The sequence below is a fragment of the Canis lupus genome, chromosome 4 (assembly GCF_011100685.1).
Source record: "Canis lupus familiaris isolate Mischka breed German Shepherd chromosome 4, alternate assembly UU_Cfam_GSD_1.0, whole genome shotgun sequence".
Lineage (NCBI taxonomy): Eukaryota > Metazoa > Chordata > Mammalia > Carnivora > Canidae > Canis > Canis lupus.
The window spans coordinates 17,942,811-17,964,632 of record NC_049225.1 but is presented as its reverse complement, the minus strand read 5'-3'; the positions used below and the strand labels follow the sequence as shown (position 1 = coordinate 17,964,632).

Here is a 21,822-nt window from a genome sequence, read left to right as displayed (position 1 = left end):
TCTTGTTGATATGATCTATCACATTGATTGCTTTATGAGTGTTGAACCAGTCTTGTATCCTGGGGATATATCCCACTTGTTCATGGTGAATAATTTTCTTAATGTACTGTAGGATCCTATTGAGTAGTATCTTGTTGAGAATTTTTGCATCTGTGTTCATCAGGGATATTGGCCTATAATTTTCCTTTTTGGTAGGGTCTTTGTCTGGTTTTGGAATTAAGGTGATTTTAGCCTCATAAAATGAGTTTGGAATTATTCCATCCCTTTCTATCTTTCTGAACAGCTTTAGTAGAATAGGTATTGTTTCTTCTTTAAATGTTTGATAGAATTCCCCTGGGAAGCCATCTGGCCCTGGACTTTTGTGTCTTGGGAGGTTTTTGATGACTGTTTCAATTTTCTCCCTGGTAATCAGCCTGTTCAGGTTTTCTATTTCTTCCTGTTCCAGTTTTGGTAATTTGTGGTTTTCCAGAAATGCATCCATTTCTTCTAGATTGCCTAATTTATTGGCATATAGCTGATAATACGTTTTTAAAATTGTTTGTTTCCTTACTATTGGTTGTGATTTCTCATCTTTCATTCATGATTTTATTTTTTTTTTTTTTTTTTTTTTTTTTTTATTCATGATTTTATTAATTTGAGTCTTTTCTCTCTTCTTTTTAACAAGGCTGGCTAATGGTTTACCTATCTTATTAATTCTTTCAAAGAACCAGAACTCCTGGTTTTGTTGATCTGTTCTACAGTTCTTCTGGTCTCTATTTCATTAAGTTCTACTCAAATCTTTATTATTTCTCTTCTTCTGCTTGGTGTAGGTTTGATTTGTTGTTCTTTCTCCAGTACCTTTAGGTGTGAGGTTAACTTGTATATTTGAGTTTTTTTCCAATTTTTTGAGGGATGCTTGTATTGCGATATATTTCCCTCTTAGGACTGCTCTTGCTATATCCCAAAGATTTTGAATGCTTGTATCTTCATTCTCATTAGTTTCCATGAATCTTTTTAATTCTTCTCTAATTTCCTGGTTAATCCATTCATCTTTTAGCAGGATGCTCTTTAACCTCCATGTGTTTGAGTTTCTCCCAAATTTTTCTTGTGGTTTAGTTCTAGTTTCAAAGCATTGTGGTCTGAAAATATGCAGGGGACAATCCCAATCTTTTGGTTTGAGTTGAGACCTGATTTGTGACCCAGTATGTGGTCTATTCGGGAGAATGTTCCATGTGCACTTGAGAAGAATATGTATCCAGTTGTATTCAGATGCAAAGTTCTGTATATATCTGTGAAACCCATCTGGTCTAGTTTATCAATTAAAACTTTTGTTTCTTTGGTGATGTTGTGCTTAGAAGATCTGTCATTTGCAGAAAGAGCCATGTTGAAGTCTCCTACTATTAGTGTATTCTTATCTAAGTAAGTCTTTACTTTGGTTATTAATTGATTGATATACTTGGTGGCTCCCACATTAGGGGCATAAATATTCATGATTTTTAGGTCTTCTTGTTGGATAGACCCTTTAAGTATGATTTAGTGTCCCTCTTCATCTCTTACTACAGTCTTTGGGATAAACTTTAATTCATCTGATATAAGGATTGCTACCCCAGCTTTTTTTTTGAGGACCAACTGAATGGTAAATGGTTCTCCAACCTTCCATTTTCAGGCTGGAGGTGTCCTTAGGTCTAAAATGAGTCTCTGCAGACAGCAAATAAATGGGTCTTGTTTTTTTGTCCAGTCTGAAACCCTGCATCTTTTGATGGGATCATTTAGCCCATTCATGTTCAGAGTAACTATTTAAAGATATGAATTTAGTGTCATCATAATACCTATTCAGTCCCTGTTTTTGTGGATTATTTCTTTGGGCTTCCTCTTTCATTTACAGGGTCCCCCTTAATATATCTTGCAGAGCTGGTTTGGTGGTCACATATTCTTTCAGTTTCTGCCTATCTTGGAAGCTTTTTATCTCTCCTATTCTGAATGAGTGCCTTGCTGGATGTAGTATTCTTGGCTGCATGTTCTTCTGATTTAGTAGCCTGAATATATCCTGCCAGCCCTTTCTGGCCTGCCAAGTCTCTGTGGAAATGTCTGCTGTTGATCTAATATTTCTCCTCATATAAGTTAGGACTCTCTTGTCTCTTACTGCTTTAAAGATTTTCTCTTTAGCTTTGGAATTTGCAAGTTTCACTATTAAATTTCAAGGTGTTGAACAGTTTTTATTGATTTTAGGGGGGGACCTCTCTATCTCCTGGATCTGAATGCCTGTTTCCTTCCCCAAGTTAGGGAAGTTCTCAGCTATGATTTATTCAAATGCGGTTTCAGGTCCTCTGTCCCTCTTGGCACTCTCTGGAACCCAAATTGTATGTAGATTTTTCCTTCTGAGGCTATTATTTATTTCCCTTAACCTATCCTCATGGTCCTTTAATTGTTTTTTCTCTTTTTTCCTCAGCTTTCTTCCTTGCCATCAACTTGTCTTCTATGTCACTCACTCTTTCTTCCACCTCATTAACCCTGGTCATTAGGACCTCCCATTTGAATTGCATCTCATTTAATTGATTTTTAATTTTGGCCTGATTAGATCTAAATTCTGCACTCATGAAGTCTCTTGAATCCTTTATGCTTTTTTCCAGATCCACCAGTAGTTTTATCATTGTGATGCTGAATTGGCTTTCTGACATTGAATTGTAATCCAAATTCTGTAACTCTGTGGCAGAGAGTACTCTTTCTGATTCTTTCTTTTGTGGTGAGTCCTCCTTCTAGTCATTCTGTTCAGTGCATAGTGGCTGTATGAGCAGGCTGAGTCAAGAATATCAACCACAACTTAAGTAAATTTCACCCTAGATGATTCTGACAAGGTCGGAGACCAGAAAATTAAAACAAAGATCAGAACGAAATAAAACAAGAGGACCACTAAAGTGAAAAATTTTAAAACAAAGTAGTAAAAAATAAAAGGCCAAATCCCAAGGAAGAAGAAAAAGAAAAGATAAAAAAAAGAGAGAAAAAAGCAAAAGTAAAGAGGGAAAAAGAGGAGAAGAAAAAAAGCGGGGGAGACTGAAAGATAGTGATGATGATGATGATGAAGTTAGTAGAGGGAGAACGTAGTGTACCTGAGCGGTCCTAGAGGTTGATCCTCTTGGTTCTGAATATATTAAGTTCTGTATGTTAGTAGATGCTCAATCCCAAATTTATATAAACCACAAATATTTGTAGAGAGCCAGAGCATTGACCAACCAAACATAAATGAGATAAAAGAGGGGGGCAGAATGGGAATGAAGAGAGAATATAATCTCACAGAATGAATCAGCATGGTATTCCATTGGTTCTGGGTGCATGCTGGTCATGTTTTAGAAGTTATTAACTTTTCACCATTGCAGAACAAAATGAGGCAAAGAAAACAAAAAACATAAAACAAAAAGTTATATAGCTCATATATCTCCCAAAACTAAGTTGAGTATGTTGAAAGGAATCTAGAAGAGGAAAATACATCTAAAATTTGTAATTGTAGAAATATGAAAGTCAAAAGGGAGAACCTTGCCAGAAGCGAAAACCCTGGTCTCTGTAGCATTCTTGCTGTTGTCTCCTTAAATCTCATGTCGAATTTATAGGTGTTCAGGATGATTTGAAAGTTATCTAGGTAAGTTGGTGGGTCCAGGTGAGTTGAGGAATCCTACTCTCTGCCATCTTGCCCCACCTTCTCAAAAACTGAAAAATCTTAATATTTTTGAAAAGCATACAGATAAAGATGGATCTGTCTATATTTGATATAAACTAGGTAAAAATTGTGAAGTGTGGAAACTGTGATGAAATAATAGCATATGGAAATCAAGAGTATATTTAAAGATGATCCTAGAAAGCAGGGTTTACCCAAATATGCAAACGATGTTGGGATAAATGTCAATAAATATCTAATTCTTAAAATTATGATAAAATAGGGGATCCCTGGGTGGCTCAGCAGTTTAGCGCCTGCGTTTGGCCCAGGGCACGATCCCGGAGTCCCGGGATCGAGTCCCACGTCGGGCTCCTCACATGGAGCCTGCTTCTCCCTCCTCCTGTGTCTCTGCCTCTCTCTCTCTCTTTATGTCTATAATAAATAAATAAATAAATAAATAAATAAATAAATAAATAAATCTTAAAAAAAGAATAAGAACATAAAATTGTGATAAAATTAAATTTTCATATCATATGATGATGAGAGAAACCAGAGCTCAACATTTTAGTGTGCTAAAATACATGTTTTTGCAACAAAAGACATCAGCACATGCCATTTACAGTAACATTTTTATTCATACATTTGTTCACCTTTCTCTACTTCTTTGATCCTACAAATACGCATTGATAACACTACTGTGTATTAGAATCTATTTTAAGTTCTAAATGTTCTTGCTCTTGTATTTTGCTGGGGAGAGAAATATTATAGTAAGTGCTATGAAGAAAATGAAAGCGAGTGATAGGCCAGAGAGTGAGTGGGCAGATTTATGGCTAAAGAAGTCTATGAAATTCTGTTTCAGGAATTGAAATTTAGGTAAGGATCCGGATAATGAGAAGATACTGAAGAGTGGAGCATCTTAAGTGAAGATGCTTATAGATGAAATTTTAGAGTAGGTTGACATCAGTTCAAGTAACATTTTCAGAAGATAAATAAATGGTAAATAAGATTCCCATTGGTAATTTCATACCCGGTGAGCCCTCTGTCCAGCGAAACACTAAAACAATAATGTTATCAGTATTACAAACAAATTTATCCATTCAAAAATGTATCAGAGTTCCAATACACAAGATCAATTCCAATTGGAACAAATGGAGAAATAAGCTCATTCTTTAAAGAAAATATCCTCAGCGTTCCATTTCAGAGGTAGGATGACTAGACACTCATGCAACAGCTGGACTTGCTTCTTTACTTTCACAAGAGGACACAGACTATGCTATTCTTCCAAAGAGTTCTTAAAGTCTATAAATCTCCTGAGATAAACAACATTAAAGTAGACCAAAGGTCATAACTTCAAAATGTTTGATGGTAACTTTTGTTACAGATCAAACTGAAAGAATGTTTTTATAAGGTGGCCTGTAATTCACAATTGAACCACTTCATATCTTCTTGTTATTTTCTCAAACCCAGCCAAATGACTTGAGAGGAGCTAGTGGCTAGTCAGCCACTTTATTTTGCCTCCCCCTCCAAATGGTGACAAAGACCTCTGTTACCTATAATTTAGCTCAACCAAGTTGACCAATGTTGGAGGCGGCTGTAAAAAGGAAACATAACAAACAATGGTTTGTAAACCTCTTATTCTGTTTATTGAATGAAAATAGCTGCTAACAGTTTTCACATCATCAATTTTTCCTCCATTATGAGATGCACATTTAAAATTTCTTCCTTAACAAAAGCCTAGAAAATGACTCTTTTCCTGAAAAATCAGTTTGTGTGGGTGTGATGAATGAAGTGAATCATAGCTGCAAGTTTATCTATTTTATTTAAGCAAGATTTTCAGTTCAACTGTAATTTTGTAGAACTTTGATGTACTATGCGCAGACCTCACTTTGGACATTTCTTCTTTTTGTATTTTTATGACCCTGATTTTTATCAAATCGTTTCTGAGAAATTACTTTAATCCATTCTCTCATGGGAACATGCACATAAATATTATGAAGACAATATTTCTAGCAGCAAAGCTACTTTTGAAGATCCTGAATATTGTGTAGAATTTAAGTATTACTTTCTGGAGAAGGACCTTGAAATATAGGATACACATGCAGTCTCCAGTTAGCTTAGAAATTGACATTCTTAACAACGTTTCTCTAGAAAGATGAGATAATCTTTCCTCCCTTTGAAATGTTCACAATCCATGCTCCTACTAACATTTTGCTGGTGAAACATGTAATATTCTTACAACAGGAAGAGTAAGCTTAGGACTAAGAACCTTGCACTTTACTTATTAATATTTTGCAGGGTTCTCAGTCTGCATCAGCATTAAATACTACTTCTCAGTGCTTAATTGCTCCTTCTGTCCAGCATCCTGACTAGTGAAATCATGACACGACTAGTAAAATGTCATAATTTCTGCATATTTAACTATTATCAGATGTTGAGTGGTAACACTTAATAAGTAAGAAATGCTTAATTATATGTAATTAGCAGTGATATTTAAAAATCGTAGAGCGCGATAATGAAGAAACATTGACCAAGGTGGCTAACTTGTGGCTTGTCTGCTAACTTGTGGCTCCAGTAATGGGTCCAGATTAGTTCCTTAATTTGGGTTGAAGCCACTCTTAGACAAATTTTACCTCCTGTTAATCAATGGATTTAACTCAATTCTATTAAGAAACTTAGTAAAATTTGTTTTGGAACTTCAAAGTACTCTGAAGCATATCAGGAAAAATAAGCAGACAAGACTAGTAGAAAAGAATTCTACTATAGAAGGGCAATGAGAGGGCACTAGCCATCCCAGACTCCACCTTAACAGTACAGAAGTTCACATAAAATTAGAGGAACAGAGCACTAAGACAGAGTTGACTAGGAAATAATACTAGTTACACATCAGTCTATTTTAACATAACAGAAAAAGTACAAATCTAGGAGGAAGGAAATTTATGTTAAATAGTGTTGAGACAATTGGTTAACTACTTGGAAAAATAATACAGATAGAGTCTTATCTTACAACACATAACAAAGTATTCTAAATGAATAAAAATTGAGTTACTTTGGGTAGATTAATTTTTATCCAAACACTGGAAGATATAATTAACCAGAAGGTGGACAAATTTAACTTTATAAAAAATTAAAATGTGCATACATGAAATTCTCACTAAAATACATATGTCAAAAATGAAGAATACATTTGTTTATACACTTAGATTTTATTAAATAAAGACCATGTACAGAGCAATAAGGTGCAAACACTGTAACTTGAATTATAAAGTAAAGGTAATGGACTGAGAATTCCTTAAGCATAGGAGTAGCTAGAAGATACCAAAATTAGAAAAAAAATACCTAATCTGATAAGTATTCATATGATCTTTTGAAAGTGGTACATAGATTTATCTTTCTTATACAGCAGTTTGTCAACATATATTCATACACTAAGGCACTTTAAAATGTTTCTTTGTCTATCCAAGTTGACATTTTACAGGTATTTGTTCTAGAAATAATTATTAGCTAGGAACATATATATATATATACACAGAAATCTTAAATGTAGTGGTTTATAATAGTAGGATTTGGAAATAGCGTACACGGCCAAACTCAGGGGAAAGGCTATGTAAATGGTGATGAATTCACTTAATACAAGTGTTCAGCCACTAACATAGTTTATTGAAATTAGGTTATATTACACAGTGCATCAGGAAAATGTTTATTAGTTGAAGACATTAGGAGAAAAAAACAGAACTAAAATCATATGTAATATTTCAATTGTTTAAATATCACTATAAAAAGAAAACTTGAAGGGATTACATACATCATGGAGAGTGATCAGGCTGAACATTTACACTTCAGATAGAATAGTTTTTTTTAACATTTATGTTTATCTTTTAATAAATATGATAATGAATAATTTACTTGAGGTGTTTTATATATATATATATATATATATATATATAATCTACAGCATTGCTACATTACCTCTGATTATTTTGCTAAAGCAATAATATATTTTTCAGAATGTCACCTTTAGTTGCTGCTCAAATGTTTGTTATTCAGTTATAGACATCGGTGGGTTTATTTCATACAAGACATGTTTTTAATTCTTTGAAAAGTGCCAAGCTATCCTGAACATATTATTATAAAGATGATATGCCATAGCAATCAGGAACACCAATTAGTGTCAATTATAACCTATCTTACCTGTCACCCTGCATCTTTATGAAAATAGCTACAGAACTTTGCTACTTTTTATGCCCTGGGATTGAGGGATTTCATTGTTATTTATGTTTGAACCCAGTCATTGAATGAACATAAAGGTTAAATGAAGGCTAAACAAATTAAGACTTGCAACAGATCTTGATGTTTTCTAAAATTCCTTTTGCCACTAACTTCAATGTGTGACATTGCAAAGTATATATGTGAGATTACATTTATGAGCACCTGTAAAAGTTTAGAAATGTGCCAACTCATATGGAAAGTGTAATTTAATGATTTTTGGGTGTTGTTCTTTTAATAGTATTTCTATAAAATGCATTCTGTGTTTATACAGTTTCCTATAATGTATTTGCATTTGAACTAATGCTGCTTTGAGGGGAAAAATGGACAAAGTCACTTTTCAGTGCAAAGATGCCATTTTTCATAATAATAACTTCTGGGATGCCTGGGTGGCTTAGCAGTTAAACATTTGTCTTTGTCTCAGGACATGATCCCGGAGTTCTGGGATTGAGTCCCACATCTGGCTCCTGCGTGGAGCCTGTTTTTCCCTCTGCCTGTGTCTCTGCCTCTCATGAATAAATAAATAAATAATCTTTTTACAAAAAAAAAACGAATTTTAACTTCTTTTTTTAAAAGGCAATAGTCGTCATTTACTTTGAATTATGATATGATATTGGTGTATTCCTGATATAATTTGCTTTATTGAGACATTATTTTTCTTTTAATGCTTTTATTTTTGAAATTAGGGATAAATGAGTGAATACTGTAGGTATATACACGTTTGAGAGGGAAGAAATTAATTTCTTCAAGTCTAAAACATAAAAGAAAGTTAGACATATCTATTAAATCAAACTAAATAGTAATGACACCATCTGTGTATCCAGTTTATACTCTCACACAATGTGTCAAAACCATTCTGCGTGTGTGCATGTCAGTAACCAAGGCTCTTAAACATTATTTTCTTTCTATTTCCATCACATTTGGCAATGATGATATTTCCTATTTCCCAAAATTCTCTTTTCCAAAATTATTGGACAGCATCTTCTCTGGATGTTGTTCTGTTTGTCTGACATGCATTACCTGAGATTCAGGGCACTCAGATTGAAGCAAGGAGTAAGCCAGTAGTCATTCCCTGAGAGCCATAAGCAAATCTGCAAGAAAACAACAGTGAAAACAACACAATACGGAGTTAAGCTCACAGAGCTAACAGGTATAAAAATTACCCAGCTCTAACCTTCCTGTCTTACTTAAGATGTGAAGAAGAGGAGAAAGAGAGGGAGGGAGAAAGACACACACACACACACACACACACACACACACACACACACACATTCAGAGGGAGACAGAGAAAGAGAGAGAGAGAGAGAGAGAGAGACAGAAAGAGACACGATACAGAGAAAGAGAGAGAAGTACTTGTGGAAGAGGGAAAAAAGGAGTAAGTAAACTTGTGAAGGTCACAGCCTTTGGAAAGAGGCCTTCTAAAAGGCTAATATTTATTCATAACACTATAGAACACTTTTCCTATACCATTCTTTAACACCTCTGATGAGTGCTCAGAGAGAAATTTATAGTTATAAATGCCTACATTAAAAAAGAAGACAGATGTCAAATCAATAATTTAGTTTTATACCTTAAATAACTAGAAAAAAGAAAAACAAGATAAAACTAAAGCTAGCAGAAAGAAGGATGTAATAGAGATTATAGTGGAGATAAATGAAATAGAGAATTAAAAAAGATAGAATCAATGAAACCAAAATCTGGTTCTTTGGAAAGACCAACAAAATTGACAAAATATTTAGGTAGGCAGACTCTAAGAGAAGAAGTAAGACAGAAATACTGACATCAAAATCTAAATCTGAGATCAAAGATATGACTAATGATCCTACAAAAGAAAAGAATTATAAGAAAATACCATCAAGAATTGTATGCTAATTAGAAAACCTAGATAAAATAAACAAATTTCTACAAACATACAGATACTAAAATGAACTCAAGAATAAATAGAAATCCTTCACTTATAAAAATATTGATTCATTAATTTTAAAAAAAGAAAGAAAGAGAAGAAAAGACCAGGACCAGATTACTTCACTGGTGAATTCTACCAGAGGTTGAAACAAAACAAAACAAACTTAACATCAATGCTTCTTGAATTCTTCCAACAAATGGAAAATTATTCTATGAGCTCAACATTGCCTGATACCAAACCAGACAAAGATATCACAAGAAAAGTAGACAATAGATGCATACAGCAATATATGAAAATATCCTCACCAAAATAGTAGCTAATTAACTTCAAAGCATACTAGAAAGACTCACCATGACTAACTGGGATTTATGACAATTGCAAGACTATTTTAACATGTGAAAATCAAGATAATATGCCATATGAGCAAAATGAAGGGAAAACTGACATAATTGTCTCAATTGACAAAGTAAAAAATTTGACAGAATCCATTATTCTGCTTGTAGTCTCATCAACAGTGTAGGAGGGTTCTCCACATCCTCACCACTATCTGTCATTTCCTGAATTGTTAATTTTAGCCATTCTGCCTGGTGTGAGGTGGTATCTCACTGTAGTTTCGATTTGTATTTCCCTGATGCCGAGTGATGTTGACCATTTTTTCATGTGTCTGTTGGACATTTGTATGTCTTCTTTGAAGAAATGTCTGTTCATGTCTTCTGCCTATTTCTTGAATGGATTATTTGTTCTTTGGGTGTTGAGTTTCATAAGTTCTTTATATATTTTGGATACTAGCTCTTTATCTGAAGTGTCATTTGCAAATATCTTTGCCCATTCTATATGTTGTCATTAGGTTTTGTTGACTGTTTGCTTTGCTGTGCAAAAGCTTTTCATCTCGATGAATTCCTGTAGTTCATTTTTGCTTCTGTTTCCCTTGCCTTTGGGGATGTGTCTAGTAAGAAGTTGCTGCAGCCAAGGTCACAGAGATTACTGCTTGTGTTCTCTTCTAGGATTTTGATGGACTTCTGCCTCACATTTAGGTCTTTCATCCATTTTCAGTCTATTTTTGTGTATGGTATAAGAGAATGGTCCAGCTTCATTCTTCTGCATGTGGCTGTCCAATTTTCCAAACACCATTTGTTGGAAAGACTGTTTTTTTTTTCCATTGGATATTATTTCCTGTTTTGTCATAGATTAGTTGACCATAGCATTGAGGGTCCATTTCTGGATTCCCTATCCTATTCCATTGATCTATGTGCCTGTTTTTGTGCCAGTACCATACTGTCCTGATGATTATACCTTTGTGATACAGCTGGAAGTTCAGAAGTATGATGCCACCAGTTTTTGGTTTTCTTTTTCAACATTCCTTTGGCTTTTCAGGGTCTTTTCTGGTTTTATACAAATTTTAGGGAGATTCCTCAAAAAGTAAAAAATAAAGCTACCTTACAACCCAGCAATTGCACTACTGGGTATTTACCCCAAAGATACAAATGTAGTGACCTGAAAGGGCATCTGCACCCAATGTTAATAGCAACAATGTCTGCAATGGCCAAACTATGGAAAGAGCCCTGATGTCCATTAACAGATGAGTGCATAGAAAAGATGTGGTATATATATATATATATATATATATATATACACATATATATAATGAAATACGAATCAACCATAATAATAAAAGAGGTCTTGCCATTTGCAATGACATGGATGGAACTAGAAAATAGTATGCTAAGTGAAATAAGTCAATCAGAGAAAGACAGTTATCATATGATCTCCACTCATATGTGGAATTTAAGAAACAAAACAGAGGATCATGGGAAAAGAGGGGAAAATATAAAAAAAGACAAAATCAGAGAAAGATACAAACAATAAGAGACTCTTAATCATAGGAAACAAACTGGAGTGGCTGGAGGGGAGAGGGTAGGGAATGAAGTAAGAGAGTGATGGACATTAAGAAGGGTATGTGATATAATGAGCACTGAGTGGTATAGAAGACTGATGAATCAGTGACTTACTTTTTTTTTTTTTTAGATTTTATTTATTTATTCTCAAGAGATACAGAGAGAGAGGCAGAGACACAGGCAGAGGGAGAAGCAGGCTCCATGCAGGGAGCCCGACGTGGGACTCAATCCTGGGTCTCCAGGATCACGTCCTGGGCTGAAGGCTGTGCTAAACCGCTGAGCCACCCGGACTTCGCTGAATCACTGACTTCTACCTCTGAAACCAATACTACATTATACATTAATTAATTGAATTGAAATAAAAATTTAAAAATATAAAAAAATACAGTATCCTTTCATGATAAATACAGAGCAAATTTTTTTATGACAAACAAACAAACACCCAAAAGCAAAAGAAACAAAATCAGGCAAAGGATTACAATAATCCACGTTTTCCCAGAAGAAAATAATATGTACTCAAGCATGGAGGAAACTTTCTAATGTCAAAAACCTATAGGAAGTAAATCAAGCTGTAAATACTAAGCTTGGTCAATACCACAGCTTCTTGTTCTATAAACACAGTATATAGTTTTGCTCTCTCCAATTCTTACTTTTTGGCCATGTTAAGCCCTTTGAGAAAAATGTATCTCCTATGAACTAGTTTTTATTGCCTGGCCTGTGAAATAGCTCCATGAGAGAAAGGAAATTAGCTTGGAAAAAATAAAGGACAAGGTTATCATCATGCTTCCTGCAACCTTAGACATTACTGATTTAACTCCAGTAGTTCTCATTTACTTCAGGTCTTCTTTCTACCTTGAGGTCTATGTGGGGATATTTCAAGAAGTCATTTAGAGTATTTAGACTTGAGGCTGATAATATTGACCAAGACATTTTTAAAACCCTGATAAAGTCACAAGAGATCCCTGGCTTATTGTCCAATAAATTGCTAAGGTTGGATTCATCATATAACTTGCCAGTGGCTGGATGGATAGTGTGAAAAAAATTAAATATTTTTTAAAGACTTATTTATTTATTTTTGAGAGACAGAGGGAGAGAGTGGGGTGAGGGACAGAGGGAGACAATCTTCAAGCAGACTCCCTGTTGCAAGCCTGAGGCAGAGATCTATCCAACAAACCATGAGATCATGACCTGAGCTGAAATCAAGAGTCAACTCAACCAAGTGAGCCACCCAGATGCCCTACAAATCAAATACTTAAAAAATAAATAACTGGGTCGCCTGGGTGGCTCAGCGGTTGAGTGTCTGCCAAATCTCATATGGGGCTCTCTGCATGGATCCTGCTTCTCCTCCCTCTTTATATATCTCTGCCTCTCTGTGTCTCCCACGAATAAATAAATAAATTCTTAAAAATAAATAAATACATACATAAAAATAAATAAACAAATTCTGCAATTGTGATGATATCTAAAACAGATTTACCTAAGCAGATTCTGTTGTTTCATTCTGAAGTCAGTGTACTTTTAGGCAAATTCCAAGACACAAAAACTATATTACTATTAAAATCACCAAGATGGGGACGCCTGGGTGGTTCAGTGGTTGAGTGCCTACCTTTGGCTCAGGGCATGATCCTGGAGTTTAGGGATCGAGTCCCACATCGGGCTTCCTGCATGGAGCCTGCTTCTCCTTCTGCCTGTGTCTCTGCCTCTCTCTGTGTGTCTTTCATGAATAAATAAATAAAATATTAAAAAAAAATAAAATCACCAAGATGTTTCGTTTTCTATACCTCAGGATATTGTTCAGTTATCATCTTAAGATTTATTTATTTGACAGAGAGGGAGGGAGGGAGCACATGCACAAGTAGAGGAAGAGACAGAGTGAAAGAATCTTCAAGCAAACTTTCACTAAGCATGGAGTCCATGTGGGGCTCGATCTCATGATCCATGAGATCACAACCTAGCCTAGACCAAGAGTCCGAAGCTCAACCAACTGAGCCATCATTCCGTTATTATCTTTAATTTCTTTTATGGTATTTACATTTATTCTAATTTCCTTGTTCTACATCCCATATTAATAATGTTTGTAGACTATAAAGGAACTATAATTTATATCATCTACAAAGACCCTCAAAAAACAAAGAATGCTATGTTAATGCATTTGCTTTTTCCTTGAGATAAGTAATTTATTAAATACCTCCTATTGTTAATTTTTAGCATAAACACCAATACATATTTTTGAAGTTGCTAGTCATAGGCAATGCGTGCTATAGAGTAGCCTGAGTAAAGATTTAATGCTTGTGTGTAAATGTGTGTCTTAAGTGGACATGTGACACATGGCATTATTACACATGTGGTATGTTATTATGTGTGATTGATTAAATGTGTCTACAATATCATAGGGAGTTATCTCCTGAGAACCCTAAATATAATAAAAGAAAGAAAGAAATTGATTTTAGGGTCAGCTCATTGAGATAATAGTAACAACATTTTCTAAGAGTGTCATCCTGCTTTTATTTACAATGTAGTCAAGCAAAGAAGTGAATAAAAATTGTTTCCTTCAAATTAAGATTGTCTCTGGGGAACCTGGGTGGCTCAGTTTGTTAAGCATCATACTTATGATTTTGGCTCACGTCATGATCTCAGGGACATGAATTGAGCCCCCTGTGGGGCTCTGCACTGGTCTCTCTCTTTCTCTCTCTTAAAAAAAAAAATAATAAAAAAAAAAGATTCTTTTTTTGAATTGTGGTAACTGAATGTTGCCAGATCTCTGTATGGCCACTCCAGTGATCCATTGCATTTCAAACTTTAATGTGGGCAGAATCACCAAGAGTCTTATTAAGACACAAATTGCAGGCCCCTCACCTCCAAAGAGTCTGAATTAGTAAATCTGAGATGAAGCTTGAAACCTTTATAACAAATTCCCAGATGACATTTAATTATTCTATTTGAGATAATTTCACACAGGTCATGAGAGGAGTCCTTCACTTAGGTTCTGCTCCTGTGAAGACCAGCTTTGTGCCTTCACTCTCAGGGCTTAGTCCTTCTACTTTCCCATGAAAATTTCTGAGTTCCATTATCGCTTTCTTCTTTGCCCCCATAACCCTCTCCATTTACTAATCTATATGGCACTAATCTATGGCACTTAAGTGAAACCCATCTTTTAAAAAAATTCCTTTGTCCCACATACTCTCAATGTACTTTCCTCTAGTTACTGTCTTTTCTATTTCTTCCCTTTTTTAAACTCTTTGAACTATTCAGTTGTCTGTTTGTTCATTGTCTCCAGTTTCTCACATCAACATAGTCTCAACATACCTCTCTGGCTTCATATTTGATTATTCCACTAAAAGTTCCCAAGATTAATTTTTAAACAACTTTTACTGCAATTCAGCATTATTTGATTAAAAAGAAAATCCTCTTGAGCTTTCTTTTTCTGATTTCTATACCACCATAATCTCAGTGTTTTCCTCTACTTCTTTGACAACTTCTTTTTCATCTGTTTTGCTTATTCGTCTTTCTTTGTATAGCAATCAAATGTTTGAAGTTCTGAATTCTCTAATTTCAATAATGTTTTTCTCTCACTCTATACCATCTTGAAATGAATTCATTCACTCCAGCGATTTCCATTTTCAGCTATATGCAGACAATTAACAAGTTTTTAACTTCAGCTCTGGTTAATTTTTGAGTACCAGACCCACTGTTAATCTGCATATTAGGTACTTCATGCCTAATGTACATGAAGCAAAGTGCATAATATTCCCATAAAATGGTTTCTCACTCCAACATTCCCTATATCATTGAGGGATGCCGTCATTTACCCAGTCACTCAGTCCAGAAATGCCTACATCATCCTCAACATCCTATTTCCTTTCACCTAGTGACATACAATTATTCACCGAACTGTGTCAATTTTAACTCTCCTATCCTCAGCTTCTCCACCCACTAGTGATCCCAGGCAAACTCCATTCAATGTTATTTCTAGCTAAAGCCATTGCCTTCTTTAATTTCATCTCCTCACTCCAGAAAGAATCATGATTGAACAATGCAATCTAATCATGCTACATTTTCCCTTCTTAAGACATATCTGTCACTTTACATTATCCTTAGGATAAAGCCCAGGATTTATAGCATGACTCACAGGACTCTGTAATATCTGATATTTTACCAGACTTGTTTATATTTTAAACATATTGGACTACATGTATATTAAACTTTCTGTAGTTGAACTTTGTGATTCTATTAATTGTTAATTCTATAGAAATAATCAAATTTGTTTTACAGTGTTGAATAACTATAGCTATTATTTTAAAGAGTTGCATATCTTAAGAATGTTGCCTACGGCTATTTCTGAATCTCTCTATTCAGTCTTGTTCACTATTAGATTGACAGTTTTGCAAATGAATTGATAGCTTGGTATATTTGACATACAATGTTCACAGATGAAACATTCATATTTTCCCTTCCCAAATAAGAATCTTTAAGTTAAATTTATTTAAACCTGACAATAGTTCATATTTCATGCATGAACCTGTCAGAGGTCCTCATAGAAGAAGAAATGGTAATGACAGCAGTGCTTATGTAAATGTTCTGGCCCAAGAAATAAGAAGTATGTTTAGAAAATATTTTGGAAACCTATCATCAAAGATTCTAGGCCATCAAAGTTAGGATTTAGCAAGTCATGCTTCTACTTTTGCTATGTTCTCTTATGTATGCTTTTGGTCTCATGCAAATAAAAAAAATTTATCCATGAACAGTATAATTTCTATATTCTACCTGTTCAGAAAGGAAAAAAAATCAGCTATATATTCAATTTCTTTTTGTCTTTTTTGTTTCAGGCTTAGTAAAAAAGTTCATTGACACAAAATTATCTTAACCCTCACCATTTAAAAAATATATATCTTATTTATTTATCTGATAGATAGACAGAGTGAGCAGAAGGAAGAGGGGGACAGAATCTGCAGCAGGCTTCATGCTGAGCCCAGAGCAGGACACAGGGTTAGATTGAATGACTGGTAGATCATGACCTGAGCAGAAACCAAAGACTGGGTGGTTAAGTGACTGGGCCACCAAGGCACCCCTCATCATTTTTAATTTTAAAATTACCTCATGTATGAAATGAGTTTCACATATACATTGTATACCAACAGTGAATTTGACAATATTAGTCTTGGAGAACACATATTTAAATACTAAAATTTATAATTGTTATGCTTACTTCATCTCAGTTAACATTGTTGACTACGTGCTTAGATCTTATGATAAATAAGAATAAGCTTCCAAATTTAAACATCATCTTCATACGATTTATTCACTTTATGTTAAGTGACCGTGTGATAATGAAGGAAACGATATAAAAAGGCATAACTAGTCATCAGTAGCAATTAAACCAAAATTACTTTTTCATATGTAAGAAGATATAATTCAATAATATAGGACTCAATGAACATAAATGACTGAGTAACCACCAAAAATTTAGTCTGGGAATATGAAATAATAACCACTTGTTGTATGTATTATTCCACAAAGGGAAGTCTGCAAATATGGAGTGGTTAGCAAAAAAGAAGAAATATGAATTTCTCTAATATTTTATTTCATAATTGTTGGGGAAATAATTCTGGGAGGGGAGAAATTACCATCAAAGTGACATTTTTAATATTTACCTATAGACAAATGGAAGATGAGACAGACACAAAACAGTATTAATGTGATCTGAGAAAGTCTTCTTCGAGATTTCCATTGTTCACAAAATTTTGCCTATGCCAATGACACAATTTACTTGATACACAGCATTAATATGCATGAATAAATATACTGTCTGAATAACGGAATAAGCAAGGCTACTGTGATAACATCTAAATACAAACATAAAATAATTAGCGTTAGGTAAACCATTTGAAAAGTAGATTCATCAAGAACTAGCATCATATTTATGTAATTATTTTCCTTAAATCTACAAGGGAATTCAATTGTTTTTCAATTGAAGATTAAGAAAAAATTCTGACAGAATTTAGGCTTTGGAAGTCAAAAATGCTTCTTTTGAATAAAATCTTATTTCAGAGTTTGAACTAATATTCTTTTTACTTTATTTGGTTCTGTTTCATTGTCAATTATTAATCAGAGATTATCTTGGCTCCCACCAATTAGCTTTGAATGACATTAATTATTTTTCAGGTTTCAACAGATTTTTGCCACTGTTTATCTGATGAATTAGCACAATACATTTAAATTTTTAAAATAGCCATGTGATTATTTGCTACTAATTTCCATTCATAACACAAACTTAAACCTTATTAACTTTTCTTAATTATTAACGAGGAAAACCAAATAAGTAAGAATAAATTTAAAAGGAAAATAAGGAACAAAAAGGAAGTAAAAAAATTTAAAAGCACAAAGAAAATAGGAGAAAATATTTTCATTGTGGGTGAATCCATATTGCAGCTGACGTATTATAAGAATAAAGATAGTACAATGTTGTATTACATCAGGAAGACTTTTATTTATTTGTTTTGGTCATATATGCCTCTTCATTAATTAATACATCTTTCCTGATTATGCAATTGAGTTGCTGTGCATAAAGCTAGCATTCACTGTTCTGTCATTTTCAGGGAAGGAAATCTCTAACAAATAGTGTAGCCAAGTAATAAGAGAGATGAAAAGATTACTACAGAAACAAAATTGCTTTATACCTAGGGATTTGATCCTTGGGTTTGCCATTCCTAAAAATGGATTTTCTATCTCAGGAGCAAGCTGATACCAGCCCCAAATCAGGAGATTCACAAGAGACTGACATATAAACTACAAGTTCCATTTGTTGGTTACAAGGAGAAAAGTAATACTGACAAACAGGTTGGAATCCTCATGACAGCGAGGCTGATATCTCCCCATAGTCACATCTACTGGGGAAGAAAACAGACAAGGTTGCTTTCAGAAGATGGAATCAAGAGGGAAGGTGAGTAGGTTATGTTTCATATTAGAATCATTCATCTGTAATAGCCAATTCAGTCATTTCTGCCCAAGGTTACCCCTGCTCATGAAGAAAATTATGTGGGTTTTTTTTTTTTTTTTTGCATTTAGACAAAAAGCATATCTTAAAAAAGTTTCAAAGTGGTATCATGCAGAACATGTTGAAATGGATTTAAAATGCCCATCCAATGCAATATTTAAGGTATTGAAAAAGATCAAATAGATATTCATAACATGGATAAATGTTTTTTAAAAAATTGTTGAGTAAACAAAAACAAATGGTAATAATCCACTCAATGTAGTATTATTGATGTAAAATTCAACACATATGAAATATGACTGTATCATATTTAAAAATACACTCATTTATAGTAAGGCTATTTTTAAAAGCAGAAGAGTGATAAGCACAAAATTGAGAAATTTAGTCAATATTCAAGGGAAGGCAGAAGGATTCAAATGACACTCAATTATTGATAGCTACTTGTGGTGCTATACTTCTGCTGGGTTGTGATTCACATATGTTAGTCTTATACATATAAATGTGTTATTTGTGCATATACATGGATAGATGATTCTTGATTGAGATTAGATAGATAGATGAATTCAAAAGATGGCAAGTAGGAGTAGGATTCAGGTAACATCTGGCCGTATATATTTCAATGAAGCCAGTTTTATTCAGTACAATAAACTACAAATTAGAAAACAAGAGTTTTCATCTTTGATTTTATTTACTTCACAGTTTCATTTAAAAATAAGACTTTTTACATATTGAGGCATTTTTCATTCTTAATAATTTTCCTTGCCTTTTGTTTGTTTCCCTTCAGATAGAGAGATTTTGGTCCAAGCAATGGAACATACTTTGCAAAAATTCAAAAAAAAAAATGTATTGAGTGTAGCTTTTTTTTTTTTTTTTTTTTTTTTTTTTTTTAGTTTGGGTTGAAACATTTTAATCAGATAGTAGCACATAATAATACTGTACAGGGAGCACTCTCAGCCCCAAGATTTCCCCTCCAGATTACAAGAAAGTTCTTAAGTGTAACTGGATTTGCTACAGTAAATCTAGCCCCCTCCCCATGAGAAGGAAAGAGAATGGAGCTGGCAAAGTGCTGAGGTCTGCTTTCTTGTCACTCATAGATCTAGTTCTGAGCAGAGCTCTAAGTAATCCACCAGCTCTTCAGGCTGAAACCACAAGCCAATCTCCTTCTTTGCACTCTCTATGAAATCCTTGCTGTGGCTAATGTTTCCACCAACTTGGATACAAAAGAACCCATGGATGGTCTCAGGCTTAGAGTCCACAGGGTAGGAGTCACTGAGCATCACTCGGCCTGTGTTCACCCCATTCAGCCCCTCCCAGTCCATAACAACCACAGACCCTGATTGCACCTTCTTCATCAGGTTGGCAAAGAACAGATGGCTCTTCAGATCAATGTCATGTTTTTTGAGAAGGTCTTTAGAAGCCTAAATTAACTTTGTAGCAATGAGGTAGAATCCCTTGTGCTTAAAAGGCTTGGTGATCTCTCCCATGAGGCTGTGCTGGACCTCATCAGGCTTGATGGCAATGAAAGTGCGTGCCTTCACTGTTGGCCATGGTTCTCCTCCAGCTGCTCCAGTGGCAACTCTATGTGTGGCACCAACACAAGAAGTACTAAATATTAGCTTTTGATGTCACATTCACTTCTCACGTCTTCTAATGGGCATCAAAGTAGCTGAAAAAATGCAAGATCTAAAGTGGCCATGTAGTTAAGGCCAAAGGTCACAGCTTTGATCTGCCTGGGCATCCTACTTTGAGAAATGTTGGGAACTTGGATGGCCCAGCTGATGCCCAAATAGTTAGTGATGATAAATGCCCCCTTTGTAATCCACTCCTCCCAGGAAAGTATGTTTGATCCCTAGGAAAGGGAATGTTGTGAGAGTGGATCCTTGGATACACAAAAAATAACTCTATTAACTTAGATTAAATTACTTTCTTCTGGTGGAGTAAAGGCTTAAACTCCAAATTAATTTCAGTTAATCAAAAATTTTTTTAAAATAGTGAATATTTCTAAAAAGCTGAGGTTTTGCTTAGGAAAATTTATGCCTAATAAAGATACTTGATGCATAGAAAATTGGTTTGTTACACTTTTCATTTTTATAAACAAAGCCTGATAGTAATTTTCTCTTCATGTTTCCTTAGGTTGCTTTGAAGATTAATAAGAAAAACAAAATTCTAAGTGTTTGGACTAGTTAATGACTTCTACTTAATCCACACGGTGGCATTCATAGGGAGGATATGACTTTTGTATGTTTTTGTTATAGGTTTTGCCATAATAAAATTGAGGGTGAGGAGTGTAATGTAGCTAGTTTCTCCAAAACTCTTGTGCTGAGGTATTTTTTGAGCTTCTCCTGTCCCTGATTATTAAATGGGCATGCTGTCACGCCCAAACCCCATGGCATTTTTGTAATCAGTTTTTGACTCAGGGGCTTCAGTATTTATCTGTTTGTTTACAAAATTAATAGATCTTAAAATGATACTGGCATCAGTTAGAAATAATTCTATTATTCTATTGTTTTTTTCCGGGTTCTAAATGCACTAAATGTGAAATACATTTATAAGGTATTTTCTGATTAAAAAATACTGAAAGAGCTAGCAGTGACTGGTTTATTCTTCTCCAAAGCACTAGTTGACATAAGCATGGAAACACTAAAAATAATATGAGATCTCAATGGATTTTGAATAGAAAGAAGTATAGTTTGTCTCTAGAACACAAGAAGGCTGGAGTGACTAGAGTAAACTGAGAGAAATGGAGAATTAGGTCCAAAAATGGGGCCAAGGTGAGGTGACCACATCCCACGAACATGTGTAATCCATGAATAGTTTAAAAGCTGCTAAACTGAGAGATGTGATTGATTTATTCAAGGCTCACACTGACTGCTGGGTGGAGAATTGACAATGGAGGGCAGTGAATAAGCCAATGAGGATGCCATGACAATGGTCCAAGAAATTGATGATGCTACTAAATTTGTAGTGGTGAATAGTCTGAAAATCTAGAATCTTCTAGAAGAAGAATTGCAATTTATATTACCAATATGTTAAAAAACATAGTATTGTTACAAAAATTGGTACATGAGTTGATGATTTCGAAATGAATGGTGCAAGAATTGATTGAGCAGATAGTGGAAAAGAATGACACCCCAGA

General features: G+C 34.4%; 1 pseudogene; it reads right to left on the bottom strand.

Moving 5' to 3' along the window:
• Window positions 1–19,770: 19,770 nt before the first annotated feature.
• Window positions 19,771–21,822, bottom strand: part of LOC100687454 — a 70,843-nt pseudogene continuing 68,791 nt past the window's right edge.